Source organism: Lepidochelys kempii, chromosome 7, assembly GCF_965140265.1.
Source record: "Lepidochelys kempii isolate rLepKem1 chromosome 7, rLepKem1.hap2, whole genome shotgun sequence".
NCBI classification, from domain to species: Eukaryota; Metazoa; Chordata; order Testudines; family Cheloniidae; genus Lepidochelys; species Lepidochelys kempii.
The window spans coordinates 12309073-12330906 of NC_133262.1; the positions used below are offsets into that span (position 1 = coordinate 12309073).

Sequence of the window (21834 nt, forward strand, 5' to 3'; positions counted from 1 at the left end):
TTGCGTGGGGAAGGATTGTGCCTTTAAGGTCAAGGAGAGGTGTGCGGTATAGCCTGCACAATACATAACCCTATCTGAAGGTCAGTGTGGAGGGAGGTGAGGCCCTCACTTCCTTCATGACCAAAAAAACCCAAAAAACCGTCTCTCTTAAGCAGGAGGCATTAACTGAAGAAAGCAGCTACAATTACAACAACTAACTGGCTTCCATACAACTCATGTTCCAGCTTTGTCTTCCTTGTTTACCAGGGGCCACATCTTGTCTGGAACCCTGAACAGCACACGAGACCTCTTACAGCCAAATGATATACAGTGTAAACATCATTACACCTCCCACCGGTCCCTTGTGCAGCTCTGGTCATCCCCAAGGCATAGAGAAGGAAACATCCTTGCACTTCTTTTAGGAGGGACTGCTACTGCCCGTACGTGAGCCACATATGGATAAGGGTCAACAACAATCCAGCACTATTATGTGTCACATTAAAAAGTTATTCTCTTTTCCTCAGCTGAGTAGCAGACACCAATAAGGGGAGGAGAAGAATATTCCAGTATGTATTTCAGTGTAAAGTTTCACAAACTCTGGGCCAAATTCTACTCATTTAGGCCTGAGTAGGTCTATCGAGGAGTATGTCAGATGTACACTGGTGGGACTGCATAGAAACCACCTCTATTTGTTCTTCACTCCACAGTTCTCATTTAATGTTCCTGAACAGTCAGCTAGGGAACAGCATTAGCTTAAATGTCTTTTGTACATTACCTAAGAGGGGCAAAGGCGGGAAAGTCTGGAAGTGACATGACACTCCACTAGTCACAGCTGCAATTGTCCATCTCCCAAGCCTTATCTCGTTCTCCTGGCTTAACTTCACGTCTGTCTGACCATTATCAAATGCTTCCCCTTCTTTGTCAACAACCAGAGTTTTAAAGATAGCAGGAGCCCAGAAGTCTTTGTTGTGTATTTGCTCTCAGTCGCTCTGTCCTGGCTTCCATGCTCTTTGCTGCTCCTCTCTATGAAGAAGAAACATTCCGACATAAAAAATAAATCCCTATTGGTTGTTTTTCTTTTCTATTGTGTACACTTTCAATCTGAATTCTATTTCATGAGCAAACTCTAGGGAACCGTTTGCCCGAATAGCACACTTTAAAGAAGGTTTAGCATTAGTGTACCCACAGGGCCAAATTCAAGTCAAAGGGTTTCACTGATGCTAAAAGAAGCAGAATTTTGCTCAACAGATCTTAGTGGGACACTGCTAGATAATAGTGTATCATGAAGGTGTTTCTGGACTTTTTCCCTGCCCACATCTGTCAACAAAATAGAATCTGTTCTCAGAGATAATGCACATCATCCAAATTCAAACTGAAATAAGGGTTTATTCTTATTGCATTAAACTGAACAGAGTCTTGTATTTATTGTTTTAAATACGTTGGGGTATTTTCATTGGTACATGTTCAACCTAGCCCAGTTTTACAGTGATTGTGTCACTCCAAAGCACTGTTGGAGAACCATCTCCTTTCACCTGCTATTGTTTCCTCTACTGGCATTTCAATTAATTCTGCTGAACAAATATTTGCCCACTGAGAAGCAGTGAAGTAAACCTGTCGTTCAGATGCTACTGGAAACATTGTGCATGTAACTGACATTAATTTGTACAGCTGCATTTTTGAGGAAAGATGGGAGAATATTTATTAATGACTCTACTAAATCACAATAAGCAGTTATGGCCAAAACCAGTAAAAACAAGACTGTTCAGAATTACAGCTGAATCTCTGTTTCTAACTCTCTTCCATTATTAGCTTTTGCCGAGGTCGGAAATATGTGTATCATGTACTATACAATCTCTTCTGCAACAGCTAAAGCCAGGAAGGGAAATTATGGACAGCTCTGCACTGAAATCAGTGTTGTATTTCAACCAGTATTTCATAACTTCTTGGTTTTTGTCACAATCAAAATATTTTTCTTTGTGTTTAATAGTGGTCATTTTGGGGCTTCAGATTGTTCAAACAAAGATTCCAGAACTGGGTCTAGGAATGAGTTTAAAAATATAGGTTTCATTTGACATGGAAAATTGGATTTGTAAACATGACACTATACTAGGTGATTTACCAAAAGGAAAAAAAAATATCAACGCACATTCCCAGAGAAGTTCCTAATTTACAGGACAACTACTTTCTTTCTTTTCTGGAACTTGAAAATGTGACCTCTAAATGCTCAATAACCAGAAAGTAAATGAAGATAATCCAAAATGCACCCTTTTAAATGGAGATCTCATGAGTCATGAATTTTGACTGTTTAGCATTAGCCATATTGAAGGGTGTAAACAAGTTTGTGTTTGGGAAGCTTATACACATAACAGAATAAGTCCTTTATGAACTTGATGACACCGTGGTGGCTTTTTCAAAAGAAAAAGAAATAAATATATATCCCTCCAGCAGTGCTGTTGGTTCACATTTCGGTACATAGTCACTCCCTATTTTCAGTTATCCAGCACAAAGAGGTGTATGTGGGGATGGGTGGAAGGGCAGTTAGTTTTATATTTAGAACTCATTTTTCTTTGTTAAAAGAAAGACAATGGGTCAGATCATCAGTCCCTGTGGGGCTGTACTGCTCTACCCTCACTGGTGCAGAGCCAGCAGTCACTTGTATGCCCCACATTCCAATGGTCTCTGGGGCAGACGGTGTGTTGGAGGATAGGGCCAGCTATGTCCAGCCAGCAGAATGGTCCTTCGTGTGCCATTCCTTCTGAACGTCCCTTGGGCTCTTTTAAACTATGCCTGCCGCTAGCTCAGCCCCAGGATTGGGGGAACAAAAAGGTGACGATCACCTTTCCCCTCCCAGGTCCTCCACAGAAAGCAGCTGTGCCAGAATAGGGGATACACCACACTTTGACTGCATATTTTTATTTAAAGGTTCAGCATTACAATAAGCTGGCTGCTCAGAAACTCTAAGTGCTCTAGGTTTGTGAAACATGTGGCACTATTCCAGTTCCATGACATGCTCTGCTGTGAGAAATGTTTTCATCGTTATTCAATTACTTCTTCAAGGAATAGGAGCGTCGTCGTCATCACCATGACACGGCGTTCACAGGTAAAGTCTGCGATATTACAAACACAGGGAAAAATCACTGATTCAATTACATACAGCATGATTACCCAGCTCATGACAAACAAGCAGTTTGCCTTAGGCTGTTAATTGATACAAGTTGAGGATTCCGTACTTTACAAAAGGTTGAGCTTCCTTCATCCTTAACAGGAAGAATAAATATGTCTGTAATTTAATGCTCCAGAAACTACCAAAAAGGAAATTTTAGGTAGCCCAGCATTAGCCTGTAGAAGACACGAACTTTACCAGATAGTGTGTCTTGGAAGTTGAATAATTTAATCAGATTTCCTCCTACAGCACCTGATGCAAGGTGTACAGCAGACTTTGTAACCATGCAATAAGGTGATCTGCAGCAAATTATTAATCCTTTGCCCACTTCTAGCAGCTTCCAGGCAAGGATCTAAACCTGCTTTGCCAACATTAATGAATTAAGCCTCTCAAAACCCCTTTGTGAGGTAGGTAAATATTATTAGGCCAAACTACAGGTAGGTAAACAGACATACGGAGAGAAGAGTGACTTGTCCCATGTCACATAAGCCTCAATTCAGAAAAGCACTGAAGCAGGTGTGGAACTTTAAGCATGTGCTGAAGTCCCACTAACATCAATAGAATTTCAGCGCACATTTAAGTGTTTTCCTAAATAGGGATGTTTTCCTGAATCAGGGCCATAATGGGTCAGTGGCTTGCACTCAGGAGGTTCTTCAAGCCCCCTGCTTTATCCATTAGACTGCATTCCCTCCCTAGTCTTAGTAAGCCGTGTGCTATCAAACTACAGGTGTGGTTATCTTTGTGTTATTTAGAATAATGCTGACACTCTCAGAAACCTCTTTTTTGGATGCTGCATCTGTGTATGCACAGACAGAGCTGTCAAGTAAAATAAAAACAAAAAACTACACCCCAAACAACCTCTTCTGGCCTCCATGGGCTGGCTCTCTCTAACATCAGCATTTCATGATTATTCCAACATTGCACTTGAGGGAGAACATCTTCTGTCATATATTTTCTAGAGTGTTGTGCGTATGTCTGCCACTTCCATGATCTCTTTCCCCAGGGCTTTTACAATTTAGTATATAACCAGAACTGTCACGCTAACACATTTCTCTCTTCAACCTGTCTTCTTTTTTTTCAGCTATTTTATCAGATAATTAACCTAATTTTTCCAAGAGCTATTTGTGCAGCTGAAGACACACACAAACAAACAGGCAGGCACAAGCCAATCATGCAACAATTTCCAGAAACACTTCCTCTGCAAGAAACTATTTTCAGATGCCAGATGCTTTTGGGGCTAGTGCTTTCAAGACTGATGCAAAACCATGTCCGTTCAAACCACGTTTATCAAATTGCACCTCCCAGTTACCAGCTGGCAGGCAGCAGGTGTTAAAGAATTAAGTTAAATGGCCAGACTCCACTTTCCTCACATCTTTGGTCCACTCTTTGCCTCTTGCCTGATGTCGTACAGGATCCTCAGTACCCAGTGAACTTTTTGAGGCTCATTTTTGTCTGCCTTCTTGTTCAAAAATTTTGCTATATCTTTTATTTCACTATCAGTAGGTTATCTGTCACACAGACAGACTGCCACCAAAGAGAATAGTATACAACGAGAACAATCTGGAGTGTAAAATTCTGGCTCCACTGAAGTCAATGACAAAATGCCCACTGATTTCAATGGAGCCAAGACTTCACCCGTCTTCATTAGCGTTTAACTGGTTGAAAACTATCACAAGCAGTCACACAAAAATTAATTTTTATTTTTCTTCTCATTATTTGATTTTGCCCTGTATGTTGCTCACTGTTTATAGAATTAATGACATTTAGTTTGTTTACTTTTAAATCTATTCAGCACTATTTCTCCTTTTTTCAAGTGATAATTTAATGCCATCTGCAGTACTAGGGCTCATTTTTTTCTATTTTAGCTACTTGATCAACGAACTCTCCGTTGACAATATCCAGCTGGGTTCTTTGAACGTTTGATAACCTTGCTCTTACTCTTTTATACCAGAATACAGGGTTCAATACCTGAATAACCTTTTTTTTTTCCCCTTGTCACTTGATTTTCTGATCTGTCTGAAGAAATATCGGCTCGTGTTTAAATGTGATCTTAAAATTTTCTGTATTTCTGACCAACATTTTAAAAAAAAGTATTTCTATAAGTAATTCTTCTTGAGTCCCATTTTTATTTTGCTCTGTTTCTAAAAGATAGCCACTCCATAGAATCTAGTTTTTCCCTTCCTTCACCTAAGCTGAACTACATCCTGAAAAGCCAACGACCCAGCCGCTCATTTCTCTGATCTATTGTATCCTATGGAATCACTTTGTTCAGACAGAATTTCAGAACCCACTGATTCCCAGAATGCTCTGTTTCTTAATACCCTTGTAGGTAGAGATACCTTTGTAGGTAGAGAGGAGACTGAAATCCTGGTGTCCCAGTCCAGGGTGTTTGGACAAGGAGAATTCTTGCTCCGTAGCTTGCTTTTCACCTTCTTCTTACCCTCAGGAACCCCATGAGCCCGAAACCCATATGCACACTGCACAAATTGATCTTGGCCAGCGGTGAGAATTAACCTATGTGAATTCTCACACTGTATCGTCTACAATCCTCCACCGATCTCAGTAAGGTTCATTATGAGGCAGAGACAGCTGGGGGAGCATTAGGTAGCATAGCTGAACAGGGCCTCCATGCAACTGACCCTAGATCCTGCTGACCTACTGAAGATCGGTGTCTGAGTCTCCTGCCATTTCCAAGTGGGGAAATGCTTACCACCAGCTGACAGACCTCACCAGGCTGCCATGTTTGGATCCCAGGGCTAGATCCTGTGTGTTTCTAAGCCCACTATATTTGAGCAGTATCCAGGCATGGTCTCTGGCTCTAGCCTCTGAGGCTCAGTCCTGGAGTGCAGACACCCTGTCTGCTACTCCTTCTCGGAAATGGAACCTGGCAATTGAGCTGCCGTAGGCTCAAAGACCAGGGATAACCTCCCCTCCCAGCATCCCAACCATCACACTTGTGGATACCCTGGTTTACAGTTTAACCCTTCAGGGACATATAGTCCTGCCATGAGTGCAGGGGACTGGACCAGATGACCTCTCAAGGTCCCTTCCAGTCCTACAATTCTATGATATGTAACAGATAAACCAAGTCCCACAGAGGCTTTGCAATGCAACTTCTTGTGTGCATGCATGCATGCACACACTCTCTTTATTCAGGGAAAGCATAGAAGACTTACTGATCCCTGCAAAAGCATCAAACAACTACATGCCAAAAATTTGCTTGCCAATGGCTTCACCCTCTGAGAGCCCCCTGAGTTTTGGTCCGGCTTTCCAGAGTCTTAAGACCCATCTCTCCTTCTTCCCAGTTTTGCCTTCTTGTTCTGATGGATAAGCGCAGACCTTCTATACATTTCCAGTCCCCTCTGTCATGTGATCCTCCTGGTCAGCCTCAAATTCCCCCTCAGGTGATCAAGGTTCCCCAAACTGGGTAAGTCACTGCTTGGTTACCACACACCTGAAGTCCAGACTGGAAAAACAGGTTTCTTGCAGCTTGGACACCCTCTTTAGCATACCTACTGAACTGCCAGGGTGAACTCATTCCCTGTAAGCAAGCCCTCAGGGCTCTGAATTGTTCATCCTCTGACCTCTTGGAATGCCAGTCCTTTTGACCCCATCTTGGAAAAGAGGGAAGGCACAGGATAGTCTTACAACCCAATACTGCTCACAAAATCAAACAGAGTTTGTAGTTTGATACAGATACGCACAGATATACACTAAATTGTCACACTGTCACAGGCATAGGAATATATTTTTAGTGGGCTGCTACTGAGTGCAAAACACACTGATTAAGACAAGGAGAGAATATTTCTCATGCTTTTTGGGAAAGAGTCTAAAGGTACATCTATGGTTGGGAATACCCTAAAGAAAAAGGAGAACAGTGGCATTACAACATGAGATGTGAACTGGTAGGAGAAAGTAAGAACATGGTTTTAACTGGAAAAAGCTTACAAGGGTTAGAAATATTGTTGATTTTAGATGAATGAGAACTTGAACATAATCCTTGAAGGAGAAAATGAGAATGTGTCCTTTTGGAAGGAACTATTTCAGAATGTTTGAATAATTATTTTATGTGCACAGAAAAGTCAAGTTTAATTCTATTGCTATGCATTTCTCATAATTTTGGAGACAAGCAGATCCTCAGGAGTTTAGAAACATTCTTCTGATAACACTAACAAAGAGCAAAAGGAAGAATTTTTGAGACTGATATTTTTCTCTCAAAAATTAGCTATCCAAAAGCTAAGACCCTTGTTTATTAATTAGTTTGTACACTCTGAAAGGACCGCAATGTGGAAGACAGAGAGAGAATAAAAAGTTTGAGAGAAAGCGCAGAGGGAGATTCAAGGTGAAACGGAATTTAGTTCAGGGTCTCAAGATATGACTTTGGGTGGCAAAAATAAGATCAAATACAAACTCAGTAGTTCCTCATAGCTGGGTTTTTATTTGATATATCAGATCTGGCTGATAAATTCAAGTTAAACTTTTAGCTTGTACCGGAGGAATTTGAAGAGTCACTGAGTCTAAATTAATCAGAAACTCCAGGAACTCAAGAGAGCTACACAGAACAAGAACTGATTTTTCTATATTGATCACAAATCACAAAGCAGAAAATAAACTGAGGGACTGACACTAGAGGTCAGCATGTCTTTGGCAAAGGGAAGAGATTATTAGAATCTCATCTTGATAAATTATGAGATGAACTCACAGCCTAACGATAAAATGATATATACACAGGACAATTCAAGAATGAGACTCCATGACTGAATGCCAGGTATCTGTTAGAAATTTGAAGCAGTAGATACTATTTTTAGGTATGATGTTCTGAAAATTTCTCTGGCTAGAATAAACTGAAGTTTATTAAAAAAAGAAGATTTCCCTCCCCACGTTGCACCCCCTCCCCACCCCAACCACCTCTGAAAACATGAGATCAAGGGGGCGGATGGGGCTAGAGAAGTGATCTGGTTTGTAGAAGAAAAGCTTTGCAAATTAAACCCACAATAATTAACGGTATGGTCTTTATTTTACAAATATAAAATTTCTGCCCTTAATTCCAGCTTTCATTCCATAAATTTTGCAAGATCCAAATCAGACAATAGCAAGAAAAGCAAAGTCCTCTATCTTGGGGAGGCAACACATTTCAAATTGTCAATTCCAGATCACAGACCAATTGAAAGTAGAGGCATAGCCCACGCCCCCACCAGTGGAGAATTATTCACACAATATTTCCTGATGGTCTGTCCTGTCTAGTTTTAAGTGTCTCATATGATGCAGTCTCCATTCCCTCCCACAGTGGGATATTCCGCGGTGTAACAGATCTCACTATTACAGCATTTTCTCTTTATTCAATCTCGATTTTCTATTTCTTGATTTTATCAAGAAATTTCTATTCGTTATAGCTCCTTGCACCACCCTAATAATTCCTTCTCCCTCCTTGCTATTTATACAAACATTTGTAGAGACTTACCTTTCTACTATCTTCAATTATCACTAACCCAAGTTATTCATACTGGGCCAGATTCTCAGCTGGCTTACCTTGGAATGGCGCCAACTGGCTCCAGTGCACTTAATTCTTTTAACATGTATTTCTGAGCCAAATCCCTCTTCTTTCTATTGCTGTGATTTCCCCTAAGTCTCTCTTCCTCTCCAGGAAGAGATTGCTTACCTAGTTTTGTTTTTATTAGTGGGAGAGGGTGGATTGTGCTCACATTCTTTCCAGTGTGTTAAGGAAAAGTTAGCATAGGTGACTCCATTTTGGTCTGAGGCCCACCATTGTCTAAAAGCAAGCACATCATGCACCAGGAGGAGTGTTCCTTAGATACTGCATTCCTGTGGAAACCTCCCCCCCCGCATTGTCTCCAGCCTGTCTCGACTCCCGGTTTCTGTTCTTTGGCTATTCCTAACTCCCTGCCTCCTGGCCTTTTGATGTGGGCCTCCCATCCTGATAAGAAAAGTTACTGATGCATTGCTTTAGGGCCACGTTGTGTAGTTGAAGTGATGATTTAGCACGGGGAATGTACCTAGCAGGATACGTGGTAGATAAGAAAAGGGTTTGTCTATTGGCTAAGGTTTCCGATGCACGAGGGCAACATGCTTTGCTAAAAGGTATATAACCTTTGTATAACCTGCATTCGGGGTCCCCTTCTGACTAACAAGGGGGCACCAAGCTTGAGCGGAATAAACTTAATATCTTTGGGAACTCTGCAGTTGTGGACTTTGTTCGTGTGCCTCAGCCTAGACCCGAACTGCGCGTAACCTATCAGGTATAATTCGCAACAAGTGAATAGACAGTATTTCGGATCATAAAATGGACGTAAGTGAATTCTCTAAAGGTGGTTCTGTTGGTTGAAGGAAAATAGTCCATGTACATTTTCAAGTCCATGCACGAACATTTGTCCCTAAATAGGTATATCAGGAGATAAAGGTACTGAAGGTGTTTAAGATGGGAAAGACTTGAAAACGAACCAGTGGAAGAATTTTCAAAAGAACCACCGAATATTACAAAACTCACAAAGTTGCTACTGAAAGAAATGTAAATAGATCCCATGCAACTGAAACACAGGGACTCAACGACCACTAACCAAATATAATCACAACAGATTGAGGAAGTCTACCACTAACAGTGTACAAGGTAATATAATGGTTTACTCAAAAAAAAAAAAAGTGGGGGGGGGAAGGTTTGCGGGGAAGAAATACTGGCGGCTCTGGTTCCTTTGGGGTCTCATTAGATCTTTACTCCACAGCCACATCACAGACTCGCTCATTAGCAGGTAGCAGTTGTGGGGCTGCCTGTGGCTTACTCAGCCAGCCTATCCCAGCAGGGCTCTCCGCTGTAGACAGATCATTTGATGAAGCTGAACAGCAAACACAAAAAAGAGGAGGAGGGAATTTTAAAAAGAGACTTCAAAAATGGCAAGGACAAAACAGGAGTAAAATCATCTTCAGTGTGTCATTAGCAGCGACTTAATCAAAATGTAAATCAGAGGAGAGCTTTGCACCAGCAAGATTGGATTTGTTTAAAAACAAAAACCTCAAATAAGGAACTAGTAAAAATTAAACATAAAATTATATTAGAAATTCTCTCATGCTATTGCTTTGTTACTGACTGTTAAATACATTCTCTACTGTCGCTGCTGCTAACTTGGCTCATGCCCGCCTTATCTATTATTCACCCCTTGTGCACTGTCTAGACCTTAGACTGTGAGATCTCTCAGGCTGGAGGTTATTTGTTTGTACAGTACCCAGTACAATGGTGGCTCCAATCCTTGTTTGGTCCGTATACACTCCCGCAATAGAAAGAATAGTAATAATTTCCACCTTCTTTATGTACCAATCTCTCCATTCATGATGTCATAGTTACTGAGCTAGCTGCACTGTCTCTCTGAGTGCACCCCCACAGGTGTTGTGTCTTGTACCTCTACATTTCTGGGGTGGAAACCTCATGCTTAGACACAGTGCTAGGCTTCAATACTCTGAGCACAAACCACACTTACCCCCAACAGTTCCTACTGGATTTAGTACCTACACTTTTTCTCTCCAGGAGCTCGTGACCAGTGGTGAATATAGTGAACAAAAACTGCCTTCTAACCCAAAGTATTGTTTAATCTTAACAGTAGGAACAAAACAAAAGAAAAAAAGGGTTTCAAAAAATAAAAGGTCTCCATGTATGTCTATCTATCTTCCCCCAGGCCTCTAACCTCTGGGAGTCTGTCCATTCCCCAGTAGTCTCTCTCTCCCCTGTCCTTGAGGCTCTCTTTAATCCTCCCAAAGAGATTAGTTCTCTCAGCCTATGCACTTGGACCAGCTGCCTAAAACCAGTTCGGTGTGCACTTGGACCAGCTGCCTAAAACCAGTTCGGTGAGCTCCCACAGTGATTGAGCCAGAGCATCAGTGGTTCTCTCATTTTCTCTAGTGTCTGCAAAGAACTGTATATCAGGATATACCCCCTTCCTTCTTGGGTGCATTTCCTGACAAATCTGCTATTGCTGTCAAAATAAACATGTACATGGGCCACCTTGAAAGCATAATTTTTCTTTAACAACAATTCCAAAATTGCTTCCCCATGCACTAGCGGAGATAAGTGTCAGCTGACTACTGTCCGTTAGGTGACAATCAGAGTCAAAGCTTGAGCCCCAGGTGTGTGCAAAATACTACTACTAATAATAAAAATAAAAAGAAGGTAGAATCTGTGAACTTTATGGTGTTTTTTCAGGGGGTGGGGGCAGAGGAGGAGGGAAGGGAGGGGATATATTGCAGCAACTCCTTGCTCAAAATGACCCCATTTTAGGATCATTATCTCTCTACCCCGGGGGTCGGCAACCTTCAGCACGCGGCTCATCAGGGTAATCCACTGGTGAGCCATGAGACATTTTATGTTGACCATCCACAGGCACAGCCCACTGCAGCTCCCGTTGGCCGTGAATGGCGAATTCCGACCACAGGGAGCTGTGGGGGCCGCGCCTGTGGACGGTCAACCTAAACAAAATGTCTTGCGGCTCGCCAGCGGATTATCCGGATGGGCCGCGTGCCAAAGGTTGCCGACCCCTGCTCTACCCCAAACTACCAAATTCAAGACAAATGTCAAGAGTTAGCATGCAGATTTAGGGCACTTTGCAAAGTTAACATTTAAACATAAAGGTCTCTCCACTATAATATTATGTGAAAGTATTGTATGAAATTAGTCAGCTGCAACTGCTTTTTCTATATCTAGAACCCCAACACAGTTAAAAAAGCTGGGCAAGATTTACTTGGTCCTGCCTCAGGATAGGTGGCTGCACTAGATGTTCTCAAGGTCCCTTCCAACCCTACATTTCTATCCCACAGAGATGAATACAGCCTGAAACAGAAGCTCTGAGACATGCTAACTGCTCCTCTAATTTCAATGGGCATTCTCATCCCCCTCGCCACTCACAGTGCTTGTGCACAATATGCACCAAGCATGCCCATTCTCACCTAATCACCCTGGTCTGACCAACCTGTGCTTGGAGCATGGCTTCCCATAGGCCTGTGCTCAGCCCCTCCACCCAGAGGAGCACGGCTTCCCCAGATGCTAGCTAACTTGGAAGGGCAGGGAGGGGGCTCAGACCTGCTAAAGAAGCAAGGCCCTTACCAGCTCCCAGAATAGGCAGTGGGGCAAGAAAACGGGCTCAGAGCCCTCCAGATCCCAGCTTACATGAGGGGGTTCAGGGAAACAGCTCAGCCCACTCACCCAAATGGTTAGGGAGTCCCCTACATCCCAACTCATATCAGGAAATCAGGGAGAGGGGTTCAGGCCCCCTCTCCCCAGAGCGGCAGGCCACCAGATGCTGACACATACAGGAGGGGGCAATGTGAGGCTGACAGGTAACCCCATGTTCAAATGTCCCCAAATTTGGACTACTAGTCTTACTCCATACCTCCATGAGACATAGCAAACTTCAGGGCAATCTGAGTAAGTGTTGATTTTAGCACATTGTAGCAGAGTTGACCATTCAAGAGAAAGGGCTTCTCAAACTTCATTACAGCAGAGCTGGCACTCCATTAGAATATGCATCCAGTAAATCTCCACAGAATATTCATAAAGTATTACAAGCAGCTGCAAATCCACCACAGGTGGAAAACAATTGTTTTGAGCATAACTGTTGTAACAAGTAAGACAACCTGGGTTACTTTCGAGCAGTTGAAAGCTAAGTTACAGATGCTTTGGTGCTGGGCAGCTGGTGTGTAACAGATCTCCGATTGCTAACTAGATCTAGATTAATATTTATCTGCTGTAACATTAGTTTAATTTTAAAAATCTAGGATATTACTTGCATGATATTTATGACCCTTTTATATTATTTTTCAGTCAAAATTCACAGGGAACTCTTTGCAAAAGGCAAAAGTATCAAACGCTGATAACAGAAGGGTGCTTGCATATAGGTTCATGCTAGAAGCTTTCACATCATCTTCAAATTCTTTGATTTTCCCCCTCCCAATCAAGCAACAGAAACCATACTGTTAAACATAGGCAACCAGTTACATGCCATGAATAACAAGTAATTAGTCAAAGACATAGTCACAGAAAACAGCTCACGAAAAATATTTGAAACATGTTCATATAAAAGTGTTCCAACAAGTTTGAATAAAAAGAAAAGATTGGCAAAAATCAAACTCTACAAACAGATAATTTGCAAAGAGAAAAGAAGAACCCATACATCAAATAAGGTATTTGCAAGGGCTGCTGCAGATCACCCAGCTGCACAGATGGTAGCAAAGAAGTTTCTTTTTGAGCTCAAGTAGAAATACCTGTGCTTTTGAAAAAGAGGGAATCCAAGCTGTATCCTGTTGCTTTTAGGGACTACTGTCAAATCCTAGGAAGCCACAGGTCCATTAAAACATTTATTTCCTTGGATCTATGTAACAGGTGTCCTATGTCATTGTCAGAATCAAGCTCACTTCCTCTTTTCACAGTAAAAAATGTTCTTTTCCCTCCTGGGCGGCCAAAATTACACTTCAGTTTCATCAGGAAAAAAGAAAAGTGCATGAACCTGAAAATCTGAAACAATGTATTTCTTTCTCTCTTTTACTTCTTTTAAACAGGAGGAAAGTCATGTTGCTTGTGGCAGTACTAGAAACGGTTTTACTTACAAAGAAAAAGCCTCCTTGTCTTATAGAAAGGAAAGCTCAGAAATTCTCACAAATGGTATTAAGAAGTGCTGTGCTTTATGCAGAATAATTTAGTAGGCAGTCTCACACTTGTTCTGTTATTCTGATTACGGAAAGAGAAATTAGTCGACCAGCAACAGCAGGACAAGCCAAACCAGTACCACAAAACATCCAGGCCTAAACTACAATACTGCCAACCTCAAAATCACCAGTTTGACGCAAGAAAATCATGAGATTGGCCAAAATTAAAGTATTTTTAAGGAGATTAAATTACGTGTTTTGTTTTCTTTTCTGATTTTTGAACTCCCGTGCCCACTTCCAATATGTTTGCTAACTTTTGCCAATTGATCCATGCTGGGGTGCTGGAACTTGGGGTGCTGCCACACCTCCTTGCTTGAAATGGTTTCCATCATATAAAAGGTTTACAGTTTGGTTCAATGGCTCTCAGCACCCCCACTAGACAAACTGTTCCAACGCCACTGTATCCGTGGGTAACACTATTTTGACCCTGGTGCAAGAGCTCTGGCCAGAGGACCCAACAGATCTCAGAACTCCACTGTGCCAGATACTGGACAAACATAATAGAGTGTCCCTTCCCCAGAAGGATTTACAATCTAGTGTAAAGCTTCTGATGAGTCTGTGAGGTGGAAGCTGGAACCCTTCGTACTCATTTCGACAAACATCTATTACATGTGTCAGCACAACTGAACTGTGGTTCTAGAGAAACACATTCAAAAGCTTTTTCTTTTAAAGACACCTGTAGGGCATATGAGAACTTACCTCTAGGCTGTATTCCAATATGACTTTATAACAGTAATAAATTTACACACACACACACACACACCTTAACAACTGTGTGGATAGCACATGCTTAAATAGTCTTCCAAAAACGCATGATGATACAAACCTGCACACTCTAATACACTTATGTGTTTAGTTCATTCTATACATTCCATACACACTTGTTCGGTAATATCCATATGAAGTTACAGATCCCAAGAGATGAACTGAAATCATCATGCCCTTTTGACCACATTACCATGCTCTTGACCACTAAACCCTCTCCTCTGGGATTACCACCAACATTCCAGACCTCAGACCAGCCTCAAAGAGCCTTATTTTTTCAAAAGAGTAGCCTGTCACAAAAATATATCCTCAGTTACTTTCAGTCTGCTATTCCCATTACTCCTGCTCCTCAGACATACCCTATGCAACCCTACCAATGTCACACCATCTTTCAGTAACACCTATAAGGTTTCACCTTAATGCCACAGCACAGGTACCATCCCCAGAGGTATTTTTTTTATCATCCTGAAGGACAGAATATTACGAATTATCCCAGAAACAGGCTAAGACTCAAAAAGCATGTTAAAAAAAACCAAGGTTATTAGAAAAATCAGAAGATCAACAATGATATAGCTAAACTATACCATGTGTAGCATCATCCTGAACAGCCCTCCTATCTGAAGTTATAGAAATAAAATCAGTAAATATGATGCTCGTACCATTAGCGTTCTCTCTTTCAGGCTGCCAGAATCTTGCTAACCTTCAGCACCATAGACTTGGAGTGTCAGCTTGTGATGTCAGTGAGCTTTCATCTCTGAAAGTAGGATGGATGTCTGTCAATTATGCTCTTCAGGTTAAAATAATGTAGCCATACAAGCATCCTTTGGATTAACATTCGGAGAGTAGCTGTTTGCTTTTATTACTTACAGGCTCTTCTGTGACCAACTGCAAACAATATTGTATTTGCTTCCCTGGGCAGGCAGTTTGCGTTCCTATCTCCTGTAACCTATCATTTCAAAAGTTGCTTTTATTTGCATAGTTGCCAACTCAAAATGCATAAATTTTCCATTGCATACATAATCTCCCTTTGATATTCTTTGGCTGGAATGAAGTTAATTTGTATATCTTTTCTTGTCCCAGCCTGAATTAAGATCGCAGTTCCCCTCAAGGTGTCTGTCCTCTCCTAGCGGACAATTCCTTAGAAAGCTAATTAGTTTTTTACTGACCTGACCCAGAGGGTTACCTAAAGCAATCTGTCAGTAGCTCAGTCTGCATCATAATTCAGAAAGGGGCTATATTTTCAATAATTCCGTAGCTGTCCATAATACCATCTAGTTCAAATAAGATTGGGAAAACTCTGTTAAGAAATCCTTCTCCTCACTTCCCCCCAAAGAAGTGGAATTTCTTCCTAAAATTACATTGGCCTAAGGTACAAATCCATAATATTCACTCTTGGACCTATCAGAGCTTTAAGTTCCAATAAATAGAAGCCAATTTAGGCTAAAAATGGGAGATTTATATCCTCAGAAAACCAAGAATCCTCGTTTGCTGATAGGATAATGATTTCAAACACTAGTATGAGATTTTGTAGTCACTCTACCATGTATAAAAGAGCTGTTTAATGAGAGTTCCAAGAAATGTAATAGTTATCATAGAATCAGAGAAGATTAAGGTTGGAAGAGACCTCAGGAGGTCATCGAGTCCAACCCCCTGCTCAAAGCAGGACCAACCTCAACTAAATCATCCCAGCCAAGGCTTTGTGAAGCTGGGCCTTAAAAACCTCTAAGGATGGAGATTCCATCACCTCCCTAGGTAACCCATTCCAGTGCTTCACCACCCTCCTAGTGAAATAGTTTTTTCTACTATCCAACCTAGACCTCCCCCACTGCAACTTGTGCTGTCATTTGCCACCACTGAGAACAGCCTAGCTCCATCCTCTTTGAAACCCCCCTCCAGGTAGTTGAAGGCTTATCAAATCCCCCTTCAATCTTCTCTTCTGCAGACTAAACAAGCCCAGTTCCCTCAGCCTCTCCTCGCAAGTCATGTGCTCCAGCCCCATCATCATTTTCATTGCCCTCTGCTGGACTCTCTCCAATTTGTCCACATCCTTTCTGTAGTGCGAGGCCCAAAACTGGACGCAGTTTACAAAAAAAAAGAGATTTAAAAACAAAAAGATTTATTAATTTCAGGCTGATTAGGTTAAACGTTAAAAATATATATAGCAACATTTTATTTAATAACCTGATAATGACAAGGAATTGACAGTGTATATAAAACACATGCTTATATTTGAAGAAAGATCCCCCCGCTGCTTCCAAACACATTAATACTTATGTTGAGCAAACCATGGAAGAAAAAAATCACATTGCTATCATTTTATTACACACGACAAGGATGTCATAATTCAAATAATATGTGCAAGAATTTGTCAATGCATGAATACATCTTCTCTGGTTAATTGAAACAGCTCCCCAAACATAAAATGTGACCTTCATGTTGTATTAATCATTTGCTGGTAAAAGCAATCATTTCACACTTGTTCCTCTTCCTCCCATGGAAACAAAAAGTCCCAATTTCATAACAATGATTTGAGGATGAAAGCACAGAAGTGCTTAGGCTTCAATTACACCTCTCCAGTCGGAATGCCATTAAGGGCCCTCAAGGCTCTAAGACCATTTGGACTTTACTTTTAAATGGGAAAGGCCTCCACATTATACATTTTAAAAGATTTAACATGCTTTAATGCAGTCTTTTCTTACCAATTTACTCATACAAAAAGGGATAGTTTTTCCTAAGTTATAGCTCAGAATCTCATTGCAGATTTGTGCACTAAGTTGACTCCCCCCTTTTGTGTAAATCAGAGGGGAATCATGACAAGGGGTAACAGTTAAAGTATTTTGTAAAATTCCCAAAAAGTTTTAATAATAATCCTAATTATAGAATATGGGCCCTATATGAAAGAGATGGTGCTACCTTTATAACCTAGGAAGCTGGGTGTGAGAATGGGATCTGCCAAAGAATCTTTAACTAGGAGGTTGCTTCCAGCAGGGACATTTCTCTCTATTACTTTCCCGCTCCTCCCTTTGCCCCCTCCCCCATCACTTGATTTTCTTGCCCATCTCCCTTTCTTATGGCAAGGATTCCAATCCGCAAAACACAACCCAAAACCCAGGAAAACCTTGTGTCCTCTGTCACCAAATTGCAACATATCTGCACTGATGCCACAGAGAAGACACGCTAGTGTCATACGGCACAGCACATGTCCATGGTGCGGGGAAGGGCATAATGTTTCTGCTGAAATTCTTTGGCCAAGATCAGGCAGTGTTCAGGGAACTGAGCTGTTTGCCCTGAAGTTACTGGGTGTGACAGACTGAGGTGTGGGAGACAGAGCAACAAGAGAAGTGAGGATGAGATGAGCAGAGGGTCACTGTGGTTGAAAGCAACTATCATATCTAATGAATGCAATGGCCACAAAATCCTTCATTATCTTGGATACAGACACCACATACATTTTAAAAGGAAGTTTTCACGGCTTCTCCATTATGTGTCTATTTCTCCTCCTCTTTCATCGATATCAAACACCGTGATCTACGTAAATCTGACTGAACCCCAATGTAACATGACCAATCTGTGTAAATGAAGTAAGAAGGGAAGACAGTTTCTTCTATCAGGCTCACACAGAAGCTGTGGCATACACATGTGCCCTCTTCTCTCCCATATACAACCCCGATGCAAAGGTAGAGGCAGAAGACATATGCTACAAGCAGGCAGACATGAACAGACCTTGCTCAGTGTGAAGGGGTCCACCCACCACACGTGCACCTCCTTGTGGCTAGGACAGGGAATTAGTTCTCTCCTCATCTGCCATCAGTTATTCATGCTGTGACACGCCCCCCTCACGCGCACATTCTTTGCAACTCAGCCCTCCAGCCGGGTCATTAAATAGACCCCCCGCCCCCTCCCCCAGGGTAAGAAAGTCCCGTCCAGTGCCACTTTCTCAGTGGCTGGTAAGGGAATCCCAGCCCACCTCTACTCCAGGTTCCAGGGCCCCTATAACCAGCAATTCAGTTCAGCTCAGTCTCTGTCCCTGTTTCCCTGGGTTCCTTCCTATCCGGCCTCTCTCTTTTCCCTTACCTGTTTCTGGGTTTCATACAGGAACCTACTCTGTGGCTACCTCATCCCCTCCTAGCCTCTTGCTAGACTCCTTACTCCAGGGCAGAATCCCAGGGCTTACTCTCCCCTGGACTTCTTCCTGGTCCCTGACAGTCTCCCTACTCCCATGGAGTGACTGCAGACTTCTAGTCCTGCAGTTCCCTTCTGCTTTCAGCCTCCTGGCTGTAGAGTGTTGGCCCAGCCCTTCCCCAGCTGGGCTTCACTCTCCATTAACTCTGGTCCTCCTTCTCTCAGGTGAGATCAGATAACCTAAATGGCCTCTCAGGCCCTCATTAACCCTATCAGGGTTGATGTGGGATCTACATCCCATCACACTAAGGTACTTCAGCTATTTTGTCTTGCGCCTGATGCTTACATGGGCAAAGGATGAGGACTACTGGCGTACAAAGGTGCTGCACTTGTTCTGCAGCTGAGCAAGTATTTGTTGCCATTTCAAGCACAAAACAAACCGTTATCACACAGACACTGTGTTATTTATTTCTTGTGAGTTTTCAGTGCACTATCACATTCTCTAGGTGCATTATAAAGTGCTACCCTACACCTTTGGTTCTGAGTAGAGCTCCTCTTTATTCTCAATAGGATTTAAACATACACTACTTTGTGTGGCAGAGGTCATCACAAGTAGTAGTGAGAATGTATTTCTGAAAGTCTTACACTTCTGAAGTTTTTAAATAATTATCCGAACCAAACTGCTGCACCTAGACTCTCTTGGTCACTTCCCCTCAGTACCTTGGTGGTTTAGAGAGCTCCCGTCCAAGCTAAGTCCCCTGCTCATAGGAACAGATCCATGTCACCAGTCTCTATGCTTCAAGAGAAAGGAGATAAAAATGGGGTTAAGACAATATCTGAAAGATGCAAACATAATTACTCTCTATAAAAATAAAGGGGACAGAGCATTCTGCAACAACTATTGAGGAATATCTTTGCTCAGCATGGTCGGCAAGGTGCTTGCAAGTGTCCTGTTGAAAAGACTTCAAGTCCTTGCTGAGAAAGTCTACCCTGAGGAGCCAGTGTGGGTTCAGAGCTGGACATGTCCTTCATATTGCATTTGTTGCAAGAAAAAAACAGTTGTGAACAGGTGCCTCTCTATGTAGCATCTGTTGACCTACAAAAGGTCTTTGACACAGTTAGCTGGAATGGCTTCTACAAAATTCTGTTAAAAATTGGCTGGCCACATAAGGGGCTCTCCCTAGTCAAGGAGATCCACAAGAAAATGAAGGCAACCATCCAGTTTGAAAACGAAACATTATCCGAGTTTAATATTGATACTGGTATGAAGAAAGGTTGCATCTTAGCACCCACTGACTTTGGCATCGGCTTCTCTATTCTTTGTCAGTACACCTTTGGAAATTATCAATCTGGCATACTTGAATCGAGGACGGCCAGCAGCTGATTCTAAAGCAGAAGGCGTGTCTCTCAGCTGACCATTTGGGATCTGCTTTTCACAGATGATGATGCATTTGTCTCCAGTTCACCTCATGAACTGCAAGTTATGAGGAATAAGTCTGTTGATGCATGCACTAAGTTTGGCATGGTAATCAGTATCAAGAAAACATTTGTCACATGACAAGGCACCAACATCCCACCTAATACCTACGTCAATAATGAAGCGCTGGACAGCATGGATCACTTCTGCTATCTCGGCTCAATTCTCACCAGCTCATTCAACCTTGAGAGGGAACTTGATGCTAGAATCAGCAAAGCTTCTGTTATCTTTGTCAACCGTCTCTGGAACATTATGTGTCTGGAACAACAAGTTGCTAAACCTGAACACAAAGGTGTCTGTTTATCAGGCTTGTGACCTTAGTTCTTTAAGATTGTGAAAACTGGGTTATGTGCTCCAAGCAGGAGTGGGGATTGAACCGTTTCCACCTCTCCAGTCTTAGAAAAATCCTTGGATTTACTTGGTACCAATGGATCACCAATAAAGAGATTCTTGAGAAAACCATCATACAGTCTATGCAGGCTTCACTTGTTGGGACAAGTGAAGTGCATGCCTCAAGATCATCTCCCAAAGGCTGTGCTCTGTGGCCACAGAGGAAGGTCAAAGCTCTGATACAGTGACAAGGTTGAGCAAAGCCTCAAGGAATTCAACATTCCCATTGACCACCAGGAAAATCCTGCCTACAATCGCTCAGTTTGGAGAAGCTGGGTTAAGTCTGATGCAGTCACTATGGAAACCCTGAGAGCCCAGGCTGAGGCCCACAGGCGAGCCAGGAAGCAGAATGTACTTCAACTTCCATCTGGCAAGTGGAAGTGTAGCCACTGTGGGAAGGTTTGCCGCTCACGCATTGGGCTCTTCTTCCATATCACTGCTAAGACCAACTTTGTTGTGTCTCCTTTCATGTGTCAAGATGTTGGATGGATGGATAACAAGCATTATCTGGTCCTCACTAGGACCTCCAGAGCAACATTATCCGAGACAACGAGCATGAGACACCAAAAACTGAAATGAAGGACTATGTCCCCTACCTAGAACCTGTAGCAGAACTTGTCTGTGGATCTGACACAGAGAGAGAAGCCATACACTAAACAGCGCATTACACCAGATGCACATATTTTCAGGATTTTTTAAAAAAATATTGCACACAGAAAATGCAGACCAAAATGGAATCACTAAGGAGAAGGAACAACTCCTATATAAATAATATTGAAATAAGAAAATACACAGGAATAGAAGAGAAAAGTGAAAATGACAAAGGGAGAGAGTAGGAGTAATATTACTTTGTAGAAATTCTGCAGCCACACCATTTTCATTACATTTTAATACATCTATAGTCTGGAGAGAGAAACAGGCAGGAGGTAGAATCTGTCGGTCTTAGAAGTCCATCAGTTTAGTGTTGAACTGAATACCAGTGAATGCAGACCCAGTAAGCCATAATCCACTCTTGCCTCCAATCACCTCATTCAATCGAGATCCACACACAGGCAGATAATTTTCTATACTACACAACGCATAAAACACCTTTCTTCATAATACACAATGTTGATGAGAACAGAAAGTGATGCTGAAATGAATCCACAAATGTGGATCTCTCAGGCAATTTCAACTGTTTTTTTTTTTTAAAACAAAGCACCAAGGTTTACTCTATATCAATGTCTATGAAATTTCA

The 21834-nt window shown here is 42.0% G+C and overlaps 1 protein-coding gene across 5 annotated transcripts in view; it reads right to left on the bottom strand.

Moving 5' to 3' along the window:
* The window catches only part of CNTN3 (contactin 3), a 264229-nt gene that overhangs the window by 215089 nt on the left and 27306 nt on the right, over window positions 1-21834 (bottom strand). Inside the window, exon 2 of one of the 5 annotated variants that reach the window (XM_073351136.1) lies at window positions 755-1002. The exons of 3 other annotated variants lie outside the window; for them this stretch is intronic. The gene's annotated coding sequence lies outside the window, so the exon portion shown is untranslated. Of the gene's footprint in view, window positions 1-754; window positions 1003-15267; window positions 15351-21834 lie in introns of those variants that run through there. One more of the 5 variants, XM_073351138.1, reaches the window with a different exon arrangement.